This window comes from Lagenorhynchus albirostris, chromosome 11, assembly GCF_949774975.1.
Source record: "Lagenorhynchus albirostris chromosome 11, mLagAlb1.1, whole genome shotgun sequence".
Lineage (NCBI taxonomy): Eukaryota > Metazoa > Chordata > Mammalia > Artiodactyla > Delphinidae > Lagenorhynchus > Lagenorhynchus albirostris.
Genome location: NC_083105.1, coordinates 80,848,547 through 80,865,051, shown reverse-complemented (window position 1 = coordinate 80,865,051; position 16,505 = coordinate 80,848,547). Strand labels below are relative to the sequence as shown.

Below are 16,505 nucleotides of genomic sequence, written 5' to 3'. Positions count from 1 at the left end.
TTTCAGAGAACTAGAACAAATAATATTAAAAATTATATGGAACCACAAAAGACCCTGAATTGCCAAAGCAATCTTGAGAAAAATGAACAAAACTGGAGGTATCATTCTCCCTGACTTCAAACTATACTACAAAGCTACAGTAATCAAAATAGCATGGTACTGGCACAAAACAAACACATAGATTAAAAGAGCAGAATAGAGAGCTGAGAAATAAACCCACTCACCTATGGTCAATTAATCTATGACAAAGGAGGCAAGAATATACAATGGAAAAAAGATAGTCTCTTCAATACGTGGTGCTGGGAAAGCTAAACTGCTACATGTAAAAGAATGAAATTAGAACATTTCCTCACACCATATACAAAAAGAAAGCTCAAAATGGATTAAAGGCCTAAAAGTAAGACATGAAACCATAAAACTCCTAGAAAAAAACATAGGCAGAACACTCTTTGACATAAATCGTGGCAATATTTTTTTGGACCTATCTCCTAAAGCAAAGAAAATACAAACATTCTTGAAGACTTGCTATGTGCCTCTGCCTAGGGATAAAACGTTGATAAGAGTCTAATTCTGGGCTTCCCTGGTGGTGCAGTGGTTGAGAGTCCGCCTGCCGATGCAGGGGACACAGGTTCGTGCCCCGGTCCAGGAGGATTCCACATGCTGCGGAGCGGGTGGGCCCGTGGGCCATGGCCGCTGGGCCTGCGCGTCCGGAGCCTGTGCTCCGCAATGGGAGAGGCCAAGGCAGTGAGAGGCCCATGTACCGCAAAAAAAAAAAAAAAGAGTCTACTTCTGCCTCAGGAAGCTTATAGTCTACAGAGAGGCCAAGTAACCAGTGATTTTAAAACCCTATGCTGGGGGACGTCATGGGGATGTTTACAGGGTGCTAGAGGAAAATGTAGTAGTGACATCCAACTCAGTCTTGGAGAATCAGGGGTGGTTTTCTGGAAGAGAGGGTGATATTTAGGTGAAGCCTGAGTAGAAGCTGCCCATGTGAAAAGGCAGAGAATAGCATCGCAGGACTCCAGAGATGAGAAAAAGTAAGTTTGGGAACACTGAGTAGTTCCAGACATCTGGAGCCTGGAGTGGGAGTGGCTGACTGATGACAGCCAAAGCAGGGACCATCTTCAATGTCCAGGAGAGCTGAGATATCAAGTAGGTAGGGATCAGAGGTCGAAGTAAACAGGCATCCAGCCAGGCTGGGGAAGTTTCATCCTCATCAGTGCTGAAGTTTGAGGCTGGCAGAGAGGAAAGTGTTAAAAGAAAACTAGAGAGCTTTACTTGATGTGAATATTTTATTGAGTGAGAAACAAATTGTTCACCATGAGGGGTACTTCAAACCCCAAACTGGTATGAAGCACAGAGATATGATGTTACGAGATGCTCATAAAGTGAAAATGAGGAAGGTGTTTCCCTTCACAGTGATTGGTTATTTCAGTGGTGGTTTCCAGATGACAGAGGATTGGTTAAAAGTGATTATCTTACACCATTTAAGGAAGATGAATTAAATTTCTTTTATGATTATCTGTGACATTTACAAGAAATAACCTAAGTTAAGTTGTGCTTATGTTCATGAAACAAGCTAGATTTAATTTTGCTTACATAACTTCAATGGTTTTATTGGCTTGGGAGATTTTCAAGCCTGTTCTCCGTTTTATTTTATGAAAAGGAAATAAAACTTCTGGTGTCTCCTATCTGTCAGACATGGTATATTCCTAATCAAACTCTCACACAAATCCTTTATAAGATATAATTATCAACATTTCAGAGCTGAGGAACGTGGTCTAGAAAAAGTGTCACAAAACCGATGAGTAGTACATCTGGGTTTCAAAGTGATTTAACTCCAAAGCCTGTGTTCTTTCTGTCTTCAGCAGTGTCCCCAGAGCAAAGGGTCGGCCAAGACAGGGCAGGTTGTAATGAACTGGATAGAAGCGACAGTGAGTCAGACCTGGGCTTTAGGTAACCACATGGGGACAGGGTAACATCTGGCACAAGACTTTTAGGGAGAGGGCTATTTTGGGGAAAACACATTGATAAACTGCCCTGGCTGTGGGACAGGAGGTCCTAAGGTCAAGTCTTGAAGAAGACAAAAGCAACACCAAGTTTCTCTACAGAGAAAGTTAACTGGAATTTGGGATATAAGCAAGAAGTTAGACAGAAAAGGGGAAGAGTTAAGAGAAGAGGCCAAGCATGGTGGGAGGTGAGAGCTACGGAGAAAGGTGTCCAGGGAGAGAGGCCCCTGGTGATGAGATGGCTGAAAGGTTTTCAAGCCTGGGAATGTCTAATATTTAATCATAAGTTGGTTGCTGCTCTAAAATCTCCAACAGTTGCCCCAATTCTCCTATAACAGTGTGGTGCACACAGTTAAACAGCCTTGTGTTTGAGACGGGCTCAAGGGGAATGCTGAAACAGGAACAAGGTGACTGCTTGGTGTGGAGGGACAGGGAAAACAGAAGGGAGACCAGGCATAGACAAGAGAGGGGCCATACGTGGAGTGATCAGGCCTTAGCCAGAGGTGGCCAGGACAACTGTAAACAACCTCCTGTCCATACGCCAAAGATTAACAGAGCTTGAAAGAGTCTCTAAATGGCTTACCTCATAAGGCATGAGAATTCAAAACAATTTCATTTAAATCTAAAAGGGCGAGTTGACTTTAGCTGACATCTGGTTTATGAAAAGAAGATATTTCTAAAAGAGCTACTCAGGATTAAGTGGGTGACCTCAGACAGCAGTTAATTTTCCATCCTCGGTAGTATTCAGGGAAAGGTAATACACACCCCGGTATGGCAGTGAGAGAGCAGGTTCAGGTATTAGATTGGCATAAACTATAGAACCTGTTGAACTCTCTTCCAGCGAGTCCAGATTAACTCTAGAGAAGCAGCTTCCAAGGCTCCTAAACGAATTAAGAGTCTGAGCAAACAGGGCTCAGATTGGGAACACGTGGTGACAAAGCTCAGCGTAAAGGAATAAAAAGTCCACCCCAACAGGTTCAGAGTAAAACAGAACCATTCACATCCAAGCAATGGATAAAGTGACCGCTCTATTGAGATGGGTTCCTGGTTCAATGCAGACTTCTGCATGTGCTCCCTGTCACTCCATAACTAGTGGCTTGGTTTAGGCAGCCAGGATTTGATTTCAGAGCAGCTGGTGGATGTAACTGTCTGAAGATGAATCTAACATGGGGATGTTCTTGCCTTTTGAGATTTAGGTCCAGACCCATTTGTCCCAGCTCATTCATGATGTCCACAGGGCTAGAGGCATTGTGAGGGATGGAAACCCATCAGCTTCAAGAGAGCAAACAGTGGTAAAGAGAGAAAGACTGAGAAGCAGCAATCTAGGGAGAAAGTCAGGAACAACTAGCTCTCTTTCTCCTTGCCTGGCCAGAAAAACCCTACCAGATGCTGCCTCAGTCCTAGACTGTTTGCAAGGACAAAGTACATACCAATTGCTAAAAGGTAACTGCAAAGATTATACTAAAAAAAAAGTTTCTTGGATATTGTCTAAAAACGTGCCTAAGAGAGTATATATATGCAAGTTGGAGAAAAATACCTAAGTAAATAAGATATCCTGCCAGTGCTCAAATTTTACGTGTCAGCCAGGGATGAAGAGCTGGAGTACACGAAATTCATAGATGAACTATGCATTTGCAAAAAGTAGACATTACTGGTTTGAATTTCAGCTCGTAAGGTTTTTCTCCACCCACTCATGCTAGAGCAACAGTGAAATGTCAGAAGTCACGAAAGAGGAAGAGGGGCAAAGGACCTAAATCAACCACAGACCAGATCATCAGCCCTGGAAAACTGACTGTAGGCCTCAAACAAGTGCTGATATTTGAATGAAGAATAAAAGTTCCCACATGAAACCAGTCTAGGAAAGGCATTCTTGATGATTCTTGAAGACTCTCCCGTGTGTTAGATTCCTCCACTGAGCAGGACTGAACACATCTCTGGGGGTCACACCCACCTAGATTAGGTTTGAGAGACCAAGGAGTTTGGTTCTTGCCTCAAAGTGTCCTCTCTCTGAGGTAACTAGAAGTAAATTGACCACCTCACCTAGTAGTTCCAAAAGATTGAATCACATTTAAGCTATCTTTCTTCTGAGAAACTATCTTTGAATTAGTGAAAAATGTTATAATGTGTGATCACCAATCCTTTCATTTAATAAGCATTTTTGAGTCCCTCCCAAAATCCAGGCATTGTACTAGATTCTGCAGATACAGAGACGAAGGCACTGTCGATGCCCTGGAATCACCTGGAGTCTAGTGAATAAGATGTTCATGTGAACATGATCAAAACCCAGTGAACTCACCTCTCAAGTCAAGACTGCACCAAGTGTCGAGTGTGCCCCGGGTGTTGGGAGAGGGTTCACAGTCCAGGAGGAGCATAGGCTGAGCAGCTGATGCATGAGTGGGGGGTTATCAGATGAGAAGCAGGTGAATGGCATTGCAGGAGGAGGGACTAGTACCAAAGGTACCAAAGAGGGGGAGACCATGACAGTGGTGTAAGGAGAGTCAGTGGTGCCAGGATCAAGGTAATACATTGAGCTCTCTGTCTGTGCAAGAGCTTTCCTGAAAAATGAACAAATGCTTGGTGATGCTCACATGCTTTCTTGCATTTGAAGTTCAGCAAATCTAAAGATACTAATTCAGAGCAAAAGGAAATAAAAACTTTTCACTGTTTCTCTGTGATGCCTCAAGACAAGCGCCAAGGGACTTAGGGATTATGTCTCCAGAATAGTCAGGGTTGCTTCATGGGCATGTGACCTGCAGTCCATAGGGCCCCATGCTCAGACCTCTGTACTTGGACAAAAGCTCTGTTGTTGTTGTCTTGAAAGTCTTTACTGCATTTTGATCAAAGGGTCCTGCAATTTTATATTTTACTGGGGCCTAGAAATTATGTAGCTGATCCTGAGAATAGGACATTTTCAGAGAATCTGAAACAGTTCAGTATTGTTGTATATAAAGTGGAAGGAGGGAGAGGTGGCTGATGAGGTTGAATAGGTAGGTAGTGGGATATATTGAAAGGCCTGAGAGGAGACAAGAACAAGATGGTGGAATAGAAGGACTTGAGCTCACTTCCGCTCATGAAAACACCAAAATCACAACTAACCGCTGAATAACCATCAACAAAAAAGACTGGAACCTACAAAAACAGATAACCTACATCCAAAGACAAAGAAGAAGCCACAATGAGATGGTAGGAGGGGCACTTTAGCGATATAATCAAATCCCATACCCACTGGGTGGGTGACCCACAAACTGAAAAATAAATATATCACAGAGGTTCTCCCACAGGAGTGAGAGTTCTGAGCCCCACATCAGGCTCCCCAGCCTGGGGGTCTGGCATCAGGAGGAGGAGCCCCCAGAGCATTTGGTTTTGAAAGACAGCAGGGCTTGAGTGCAGGAGTTCCACAGGACTGGGGGAAAAAGAGACTCCACTCTTGGAGGATGCACACAAGGTTTCACGTGCACTGGGACTCAGGGCAAAGCAGTGACTCCATGGGAGACTGGGCCAGACCTACCTGCAGATCTTGGAGGGTCTCCTGGGGAGGTGAGGGTTGGCTGTGGCTCACTGTGGGGATAAGGACACTATTGGCAGAGACCCCAGAGCTCATCACTGTGAGCTGTCCTGAAGGTCGCCATTTTGGCACCAAGACCTGGCCCCATCCAACAGCCTGCAACCTCCAGTTCTGGGACACCTCAGGCCAAACAACCAATGGGGTGGGAACACAGCCCCACGCATCAACAAACAAGCCGCCTAAAGTTGTACTGAACCCACAGCTGCCTCTAAACACACCTCTTGACACGGCCCTGTCCACCAGAGGGACAAACCCCAGCTCTACCCACCAGTGGGCAGGCACAAGTCCCACCCACCAGGAAGCCTGCACAAGCCCTTGGACCAATCTCACCCACCAGGGGGCAGACACCAGAAGCAAGAGGAACTACAGTCCTACAGTCTGCAGAACAGAGACCACAAACACAGAGAGTTAGACAAAATGAGACAGCAGAGAAATATGTTCCAGGCAAAGGAACAAGTTAAAACCCAAGAAGAACAACTAAGTGAAATGGAGATAGGCAATCTACTTGAAAAAGAATTCAGAGTAATGATAGTAAAGTAAAGATGATCCAAGATCTCAGAAAAAGAACAGAGGCACAGACTGAGAAGATACAAGAAATGTTTACCAATGAGCTAGAAGATTTAAAGAACAAACAGAGTTGAACAATATAATAACTGAAATGAAAGGCCTGGAAGTCTGGCTAAGCATTTAAAATTTGCCTGTAGGAGAAGGACAGTCATTGAAGACTTTGAGTAAGAAAGTAGCATGGAGAGATTTGACTTTTAGATCAGTCTGGTGTAATGAAGGCAGGAGAGTGAAGATGTAACAAAGTTTTTCCCATTTAAAATTAATGCCTTTTCATTGTTCAGATTTCATTTATTGTGTTTACAGTTTTGATCCACTTCAAAATGCAAAGCTTTCTGAGAGGACTAACTGCTGTGATTAAGTTACATTTTAGGGTAAATTAAGGTAGCAAGATCTGCAAGCGCTTTTGAGAACTGGAGGTAGGAAAGACAGAACTGGAAAGACAGGAGGCAGAGGGCTCTGTGTGGAGGTGGAGGCCACAGAGAGGCTGGGCCTTTAGGGGAAAGCTTGGATTTCTTTTCATTTTCTACAGTACCAGCCAGACCCATACATAAAGACTTTTTTCCTAAAATTGCTTTTAGCTCTGCTACCCAGATTCCTTTATTGCAGTGGTACTCAAAGTGTGGTTCCCGGGAATGCAGCATCAGCATCCCATGGAACTTGTTAGAAGCACATTCTCTGCCCCACCTTAGTTGTACCGACTCAGAAACTTGGAGGCGGGCCCAGCCATCTGCTGTGACAAGCCCTCCAGGTGATCCTCATGCAGCTAAGAACTGTTGCATCATTGTAAGTTATCTATGTGTCTGAAACTCAGATATAGAAAAAGGTGGAAATGCCCATTTGGTATTAGAATGAATAATCAAAAGTGATTTTAATACCAAGAAAATTCAGCCTTGTTCTAAACATGATTTTACATGGATGTATGTTCAGTGAATGATCTAGGATATATATGATTGCAATACCTTCATAGGTGATGATTCCATAATTCCAGAGCCAGTTTAAAAGGACCTGTATTATTTGTATGAGTTATGAATCATAGCTGCTGGAGCTAATGGTATTTAGCAAAACAAGATAAAGATGATTCTTTTTTTCCTATGATCACTATATGTACGGGAAGAATGTTTAACTTGCACCATCATCTTCCAAAGGATCATCTCTGCTGATAATGCTGGAGTTTTTCATTTCTTTGTGCCTTACACAGCACCAATAGTATTGCAGCTATGTTAATACATGTCCAAAAGTTGCATTGGTTTACACAGTCTATAATATTTCTGAAATGCAGTCTGAGTTACTCCTAAAACTAGGATTTCTCAGATTCTTTCCATTGTCTTCCATGAGTAATCCAATATACATGAAAGGATAAAAAAGTAAACAATTTTGTGATAATTCACATTTCTCCAATGGAATTTTAAACAGTTTGACAGTTTGGTCTTGTTAAAAAGTGATATAAAATAAATGCTTCTTAGCAAACAATTGTCCAGTAAATATTATAATTCTGTCTCATATTCTCACAGTGGATTGTTTTCTGGGGCTTTCAGTGGAATTCTTTCAAATTAGAGCTCAATGATCTTCTTTATATTTTATCCAAGGTTTGAAATACATGAACCTGTCTCTACTTACTTGAACAATGGCCTCTATTATGGTGTCTTTTTCTTTAAATCCAAATATTATACTCAGCATTTTAGGAATTCCCTATTCCAAATACAGGCAATTAAATTGTCTATAAGTTATTCAGAGCCTTAGAAAACGAAATGAAATAGGAGTTTGTACTTTGAAATGAGTTCAAAAATGTGTACCATTTGTCAATGCTACTCTCTTTCAAATAGTCCTCATTATCTTCTGGTTCTGCTGTTAACAGACAAAATAATCTGACACAGACTTCTCTAACAAAGATGTTTCTTTCCTAGGAGAAGTCTGGCTTTTCTCAACAATCAGGACTCAAGTTCTTGACCTTGAAGATGGGAGAGAGAACAGAATGCTTCCTGGGGCCATAGTGAGCTGGATTAAATTTGAAAACAGCCCCCAGGATAAATAGGGGGACACACATGGCATTTGTATTGTTTTTGCCAATGTCTAGGACTAACTTGGAGCCCACAGCTAGGGACTCTACAGTAAGAGAACACAAGTCTGGAACCTTGGAAACCCTCGAGGTAATGCCTGAAAACAGGGCTCAGATGCAAGGTTCACATCAGTGGCCTGGCGTTCCTTTGGCCTTGTGGCTCTGGGTTGATACCAGAACAAAAGTTATCAGCATCTTTTTCTGTTCAGTGATTGTTCACCCCACCACTTTTGTGTTGGTCTTATACTCTAGGGTCCCAAGAGTGTGGTTCTGTTTCACCCTCTTAGAAACCTTGATAAAGCAAGGAAGGAAACAAGTGTTTATGAAACCAACTTACAGGAAGAGATGAAAGAACGATGGTCTCATTTTGAGATATTTGAATATTAACTCAAATTAATCTAATTGGTAGACTTTTAAGCAGCATGGAGAAAATGTTTGGGAGCAAGGTTTCATTCTTAAAGCAAAGATGCTGGGGTCACAAACTCCCTTTTCTCCCTGAAGCCACTCTACCTCCCTTCACATCTTCTTGGCTGGTCAAAAGGGGGAGCCCATTGCTGCTACTGTATTCCCCTTCTGTCACATTCTTGTCTGGTGTCTGAAGCCCAGACTGTTCTGTTTTAACTTCATCCCTCAGTAAAAGGCTCTAATGGGAGAACAATTCTTCCTGGATGTTTTAGAGGGACTGTAAATTGCACATCTGAAAAGTTCACTCCCTGCACCCATACATGTTCCTTATCCTGAAGGGCCTCTAATAGTTACAATATCATCACCTAGTTGACCAAGTGAAAAGTTTGGAGACACTTGATTCTCTAGGAGGTATTTAAGATATCATGAGGGCATGGGAGTGTTTATGGAACACAGAGAGCGGAAGGCAGAGATTTTTTGAAAGACAGAGGTTAATTACAGCCCGGAGTATGTAAAGGAAGACAGGAGATAGAGACGCAAGTGCAGGCTTTGTGTGGGCAGGGTTAAGTGTAAGGCTCTGAAAACCTCAGCTGGAGTGGACGCTACAGGGCTGGTGAAGGGCAGGAGGTGGGAAAAGTTCTAACAAGTCCTGCTTCCCTTGAACAGGACGCTCCTCTAACCCTCCAGACTCAAGGAAAGTTCCTATTTCCTTTCCTCCTCAGCTTCTGGTGAGAGCATTTCCATGTTGAAACACCCTAACACATGGGATCATTTCAGAGACAGAACAAGGTTGTGCCAGACAGACAAGAGGCTGGGAAGCATCATGATTCCATCTCACATAGGACACAGTCCGACAAGCAACGAACATATAATCTGAACAAATTCATATCTTTATCTCTCAGGACGCAGTCAAAGGTGGGGCTGGGGTAGAGGAAGTACATTTTTATGCCATAGAAAAGCAGCAAAACATAAAAATCCATTCTTCCCTATCTTTACTACTTTGCATACTCACTACTCTCTAATATTTTCTAGAACTCTCCCTCACTCTCAACTCCCAACCTCAATTCCCATTCTCTTTTCCATATAGTTCTTCTAGCTTCTCCAGATTGCCCCCAGCCATTTACTTACTTCAAACTGCATAACAAGGTCCACTGAATTATTTATTCTGAGCCCTTTAATGAGACAGATACCTTTACAATTTCAGTTTTTCCATCTGTTAATGGGAGCAATAACACACCTGAGAGTCCATCTACGACCTGACATACAACACTTGAACTTTCCATAGTAAACACCAATATAAAAATAAATGCCAAGTGGAATTATCATTGTTGTCTCATTGCTTGTACTGTTATTAGTGATTCTCTTTAGTGGGCCTCTTTCCTTCTTATACAGCATGCGAAAAAGATTAAACTAACCTATGATGTATTTTATCACCTTGCCTAAATAAGGGATAGAAGGTAGAAAAATGTTCTAGGAAGTCTCATGGCCAAATTGAACTCAAAGGTAAGCGTACATCTCAGCAATATCTCTGAAGAAAGCACCTATTTTATGTACACATTTTTTTTTTGCACCTTAACATCAGAAAAACTTAGTAATTTCCAACAGTTCTTTTTTTCCTGCCCAATAGCTAGAAAATGTCTAAGGAGTGAGTGCCTTCCCTAAAACAACAAACTATCTCTGCCCTCAGACAAAATAAGACGACCTCAGAGATTTGAGTTTCCACAGCCTCAGCAGTTGTAGACTATAAGCAGAATAGCAGGAGACTTTTCACCAATGGTAATGATCTAGTGATAAGTGTTTCATTGCCCCATTGGAAATCTATTTCTGGAAACTAAAATCAATGGGAACTCCTTGACTAGAGAAGGCTCTGAGGTTTAGCAGCTTAGAGAGCAAAGCTGGTAAAATGCTGACAAAGATAGTGGAGAAAACCAGGCAGATGGTAACTAGACATAGTGGTGATCCTTTCTGAAATGTATAGAAATAACATTGAATCACTATGTTGTGCACCAGGAACTAACATAGTGTTGTAGGTCAGTTATACTTCAAAAACAAACATACACTCACAGAAAAAGAGATCAGATTTGTGGTTACCAGAGGCGGGGGTGAGGAGAGGGGGAATTGGATGACGGCAGTCAGGAGGCACAAACGTCCAGATACAAGATAAATGAGTACTAGGGATGTAATGTACAACATGAATATAATTAACACTGATGTATGTTATATATGAAAGTTGTTAAGAAAGTGAACCTAAGAGTTCTCATCACAAGGAAAATAATATATTTTTCTTTATTTTGTATCTACATGAGATGCTGAATGTTCACTAAACTTATTGTGGTTTTCATTTCATGATGTATGTAAGTGAAATGATTATGCTGTACATCTTAAATTTATACAATGCAGTGTGTCAATTATATCTCAATAGAAGAATAAGAAGACAAAGGGGGGAGGGGGGAGGGGGAAGGGAAGGGGAGAGGGAAGGAGAAAAAGGAAAAGGAGGAGAAAAAGAAAACCATGGGGCTTCCCTGGTGGCGCGGTGTTTGAGAGTCCGCCTGCCGATGCAGGGGACGCGGGTTCGTGCCCCGGCCCGGGAGGATCCCGCATGCCGCGGAGCGGCTGGGCCCGTGAGCCATGGCCGCTGAGCCTACGCGTCCGGAGCCTGTGCTCTGCAACGGGAGAGGCCGCAGCAGTGAGAGGCCCGCGTACCGCAAAAAAAAAAAAAAAAGAAAAGAAAAAAAAAAAAGAAAGAAAAAAGAAAACCATCCGTCAGGGAGCATATTTATCATAACTGCATTAGAAACACTAATGATGGTAAGCATAGAATATCTCTATCCGAGTTCAACAGAAATGAAAATTCTCAAACCACTTCTCAGGGGGACAGGAGTGTCCTCTGCTAGACACCTCTGATGTAGTAGTCAGAAGGTGGAGTGGCCTGGAACCGTTTCTAGGGAAAGGTCCGAAGTTGCCAGGGTGTTTGACTCAGAGCTCAGCTTGGTGAAAAGACTCCGTAAGAACATGTTCCTGCTTTCCTCTCGATACTCCTTCTTTAAATTCCTTATCAACCGTCTCCCCTCTCCCAGATCAACTCAAAGATTTTAACAACAGGAAAATAACTTCTTACTCTAAAACAAAAATGTTCAGGATTTCTGCCCTAGGCCACCAGAAGACTGGTTGCTAGATGATTGCATTTTTAGTGTCTAAGTGTCAGTAGGTTCACGCTGCAGGACGTACACTTCGCAGGCCGATGGATTAGAAACTTCTCTTCAGGAAGGTGGCAGCAGGCCTACTTGAAACGTATTCCTCCTGTCAAAGTAATACTGACAGTAACGCTTACTGCACAGAGAGGGGGCATAATGGTAGAGAGCACGGAGCATGGAGGTAGATGGATTTCTGACTCCACTGCTTACTGTCTGTTTCCTAAGCAAGTTTTTTAACCTCTGGATGTTTTAGGTTTGCTCCACTAAAATGGAGATATTAACAAGGAAAACAACAACAGCAAACAAATTCAATTGTTCACTAGGGGCTAAACATGATTGCAGTGTTTTGCCTTCATTAACTAAACTTAATACCTTCAACCGCCCTTTGAGGCGGGTGCTTTCGTTATGTGGCCCCTGAGTGTTCTCTGCTCTCTGCCTTGAGCACCTAGACTTACTGGAGTCAGGTGAAGGATGATGACTTGCTTTATAGGCATTATTTCGTTTAATTTTCATCGCGATCAGAAGAGGAAGACACTCGTATTTGAGTGATGTGACACTTGCGGAAGCTGAAGCACAGAGAAGTTAAGTAGCTTTTACCCAGAGACAGTTAAGTAGTGGTGCTGGGAATTGCAGTCAGTCAGACGCTAACCTCCGTGCTCTTAAATATTATGCATCATGCCAGAGGTCCCCGTTTGTTAAAGGGGGATGAAAACCAACTCAAATAACATGTTTGTGAATGGGAAACATTTAAAAAGAATGGCTGAGGAGCTGTCTTCAATGCTTGCATCAAAATAAACAGAACTGATAGACACAATCAAAATCCCTGGCTTTAATTTTTTTGTTGTTGTTGGTTTTCTTTTTCCCCTTTGGTACGGGATTTTATGATGAAGTTTCCATGAGAAAAGGGATCCTGTGGTCATGTAAAATAATCAACAAAAAGAATGTAGGAAAGGGTACTGGTAAGCCATATGAGGAAATAGCTAACAAGATGTTTGTCTCTATACTGACCTGAAAGCCCCCAAACTTACTATTTCACAATCACAAGATGGCAATAAGCTGCCCCTAGAGGGCGCCAAAGTGATCATCACACCTTTTTTTTTTTTTTTTTTTTTAAATCTCTATTTCTGAAGATCCGGATCTGGCATGGATCCCCTGCATCTGTGAGGGTTTCTGGATGGTCCTTAAAAAGCTCCTCAGGGCCTTCCTCTGGTTTGGGGTGTGGGCCAGGGTCACCCAGAAAGCTTAAATGCAGCCGCTGGGTGATAAAAGCCCTGCGGTAAATTGACTTCCCCTAACCGCAGGGCGGCGGAGAGCATCTAATGCAACCACAAAGTGGTTTCCTGGCACAGAACTTTCCCAACCTTTGGAACAAGATACCAGGGGATGTTGTTTAGTCTCCATCTTGGAAATCTTTCTTTTGGCCAGAGGAAAATTCTGATATCCATCAGTCTGAAATCAGTTGGACACAACCTGAGGTGGAGATGGGAGACAAAATGCTGTCTGCAGGGTCTCCCAACCCCAGAACCTATGATCTTAAAGGAGATGCTTATCTAGTTAATCCTGAAACAGGCGTGCACACAAATGCTGGCGGGATTGACAAACTATGTAGGATATCAGAGCTCTTTGCAATATGACAGACTGGTTTTTCTAAAAATGTTAATAGAAATTCAGTTTTCACACAGAATTCTCAGTCCCCAGTGAACCTCCAGAGCCTTCAGGTATGCTTGCAACACCTAGCTTCTTGCTGTCAGCTTGACATGCATTCCTTCTAACAGATGCCCTCTCTCAAGGTCACTGTGTGAAGCTTAAACAGAAACACAGGCCTCTTGCCATCAGGCGGTCACTTCGGGAACCCTGTTCTGAAGAAATTGAGATTGACAGTGTTAAGACCTTGAGTTTTTTCTTTAAAATATTGCCACTGCTTATTCTTCAGCACTGCCTTTGAGCTAGAAATTGATGTACTTAATGGCTGGTATTGGCTGATGAGACTAAATTACATGAAAGAATGGCTTTCATCGTATTGCTCAATTTAGGGATTTCTTTCATTTCAAAGGCAAAGTTAATTACCTCTAGAAAATGTTAAGCAATTATCCACTAGTAATAGCAGGGAAGATGCTCCTAGAGCAGCCAATTCCAGGGGGAGGGGATTTGGAGGAAAGGTGGGAGACTTTTAGATTTGAATGAATGCTGAAAAAATGAAAACTATATTAAGCTTTTAAAGGCTTTAATGGGGAGAGACGAGGCTATTGCTTTAGCCCTTCAGCGGCCTTGGCCGTCTGTTCACTCCATTTTTTTCTGAGAAATTGGAGGAAAGGCCTACTTGAGGCACATTCCATATGATTTGTGCCATGCCCTCCTCCTCTACTGCTTATAACCTGGAGTGGATGTGGTTCAAGTCTCTGACGATCAGTGGGAGGTCACCTAGGTGGGAGCTCTGCATTCATGATGAACAAGAGCGTAGCCTGGAGCTTTCAAATCGCATTCAGGGATTTCCTACCTTGCTCTGTAGTAAAATGCTCACAGTTTCTGTGTCACGCTCTTGGAGTTTGAGGCTGCGTGGTGTCGTTCAAAAGCCTGGGCCCTGCCCCAGCACAACACACACACACACAGACACACACAGACAGAGCTAATGTATCTCTCCTTCTCATGCCCAACTGCAAGTCACTGAAGATGGATAAAGCTTTCGAGTGGAATTCTCTGCAATTTGCTGACGTCAAGATCCTCTGGCAGGTGGATGCGGAGCTGAACAATCAACACCTCCTGTTCTTCCTTTGATTTCTTCAGTACAAGGAGTAAGGCTGTACTTCCCGTGGTAGAGCTCGTGCATTCATGCTCGACTTTCCTCCCCGCCATAAACACACGGTTCTCATGCAGCCCCAGTGTTTCTTAGCATCTTAGAAGAAAGCTGACCGGCAGATACCTGGAGATGCTTTTGGGGAGTGGGCCCAGTCTGGTGCCTAAGGGCGGGGGTGTGGGCATTGAGATGCTTCTGTAGCCAATAGAGCTGGACAGATGACACATGTACACCACCTGGCCTGATGCCTCGCTGTAGGTGATAACCCTTATTTTTATTATTTATTTATTTATTTATTTTTTGCGGTAGGCGGGCCTCTCACTGCTGTGGCCTCTCCCGTTGCGGAGCACAGGCTCCGGACGCACAGGCTCAGCGGCCATGGCTCACGGGCCTAGCCGCTCCGCAGCATGTGGGATCTTCCCGAACCGGGGCACGAACCCGTGTCGCCTGCATCGGCAGGCGGACTCTCAACCACTACGCCACCAGGGAAGCCCGGTGATAACCCTTCTAAAAGCCACACTGGGGCTTCCCTGGTGGTGCAGTGGTTGAGAATCTGCCTGCTGATGCAGGGGACATGGGTTCGAGCCCTGGTCTGGGAGGATCCGACATGCCGCGGAGCACCTAGGCCCGTGAGCCACAACTACTGAGCCTGCGTGTCTGGAGCCCGTGCTCCACAACAAGAGAGGACGCAATAGTGAGAGGCCTGCGCACTGCGATGAAGAGTGAGCCCCGCTTGCCACAACTAGAGAAAGCCCTCGCACAGAAACGAAGACCCAACACAGCAAAAATAAATAAATAAACTCCTACCCCCAACATCTTAAAAAAAAAAGCCACACTGGCTGGAGGCTGACCACTGTTCAAATAAAACCCTGTACCCACATAAATGCATTTCTGCTCTTTTCTCTCCAGAAAAAAGCAATTCCCTGATTTCACGGACTAATCCTAAAATGATCTTAGAATCTCCAAATTAGAGCTCTTTAAAATTGCAGTATTAATCTTGCATGTGCTTAGGCCTAAACAAGACAGAGTTTGATCCTTAAATTGAAGCTCAGAGTTTCGAGGATTCTGCAAGGGAGAGAATCATTGTTTTGCTGTTGTGAGCACTGAGATGTCTGGATTCTCATTTCTGATAGGTAATAGCCACTGTCACAATGTAGGGCCTATTTTGAACAGTTTAGGACCTACTGTTGAGGCCTATTTGAACAGTGAAAGTAAAGAAAAATAAGAATACATCATGCAAGAGGTCTGCCAGCTAATTCAAAAGGAAATATAAAACGTTTTTAGACAGAGAGTGAAATTAGTTAAGTTCACTTTACAGAAACCGTGCTCTCTAAACAGACTTGCTTTCCTTCTTTTCCTTTTGCAAAGTTCCCAGGGTATTTTGTCACTTAACTGGGCAAAGTTCAGTTTCTAACCATTGCCTTTTTCACAAGCCATGTTCTAGCTTTTTCACAACTTTGGGCTTACCTATCCCTGTTTATTCCCAGTTATGAAATATCACTGAAATGTTAATTACTAGAGCTGGAAAGAAACGTCAGAAACTTTGTCTCATCCTTTCATTTTATGAACAAGGAAACAGAGACTTAGACAAGGGAAGGAACTTTCCTAAGTCACATAGCTAGTTAATGGCAAAATTGGCATTAAAAGCCAGCCTTCCTGACTTCCAGTCCAACAAAGGTGGTCTCCAAATGTTACCTATGACATGAGGTTTTCTCTGAGATGTGACCAGCCACTGCAGGCCTCCAGGCTGAGAGCACCAAATGCAGCCACAAAGGAAAGGAACGGGCAGGACCAGAGGAAGGTTTTAGATCTCCGAGGTTACCCTTCTTTGCTTTCTCTCAATATTGGCTCTCTGGGACAAAGCGCTGTTATTCTGACTCAAGAAATCACCTGGGCACTTCAGATATTGGGTTAA

At 43.2% G+C, this 16,505-nt stretch overlaps 1 long non-coding RNA gene across 1 annotated transcript in view; it reads right to left on the bottom strand.

Annotated features, from left to right (window-relative positions):
- The window catches only part of LOC132528792 (uncharacterized), a 738,513-nt gene that overhangs the window by 477,434 nt on the left and 244,574 nt on the right, over positions 1–16,505 (bottom strand). The gene's annotated exons all lie outside the window — the stretch shown is intronic.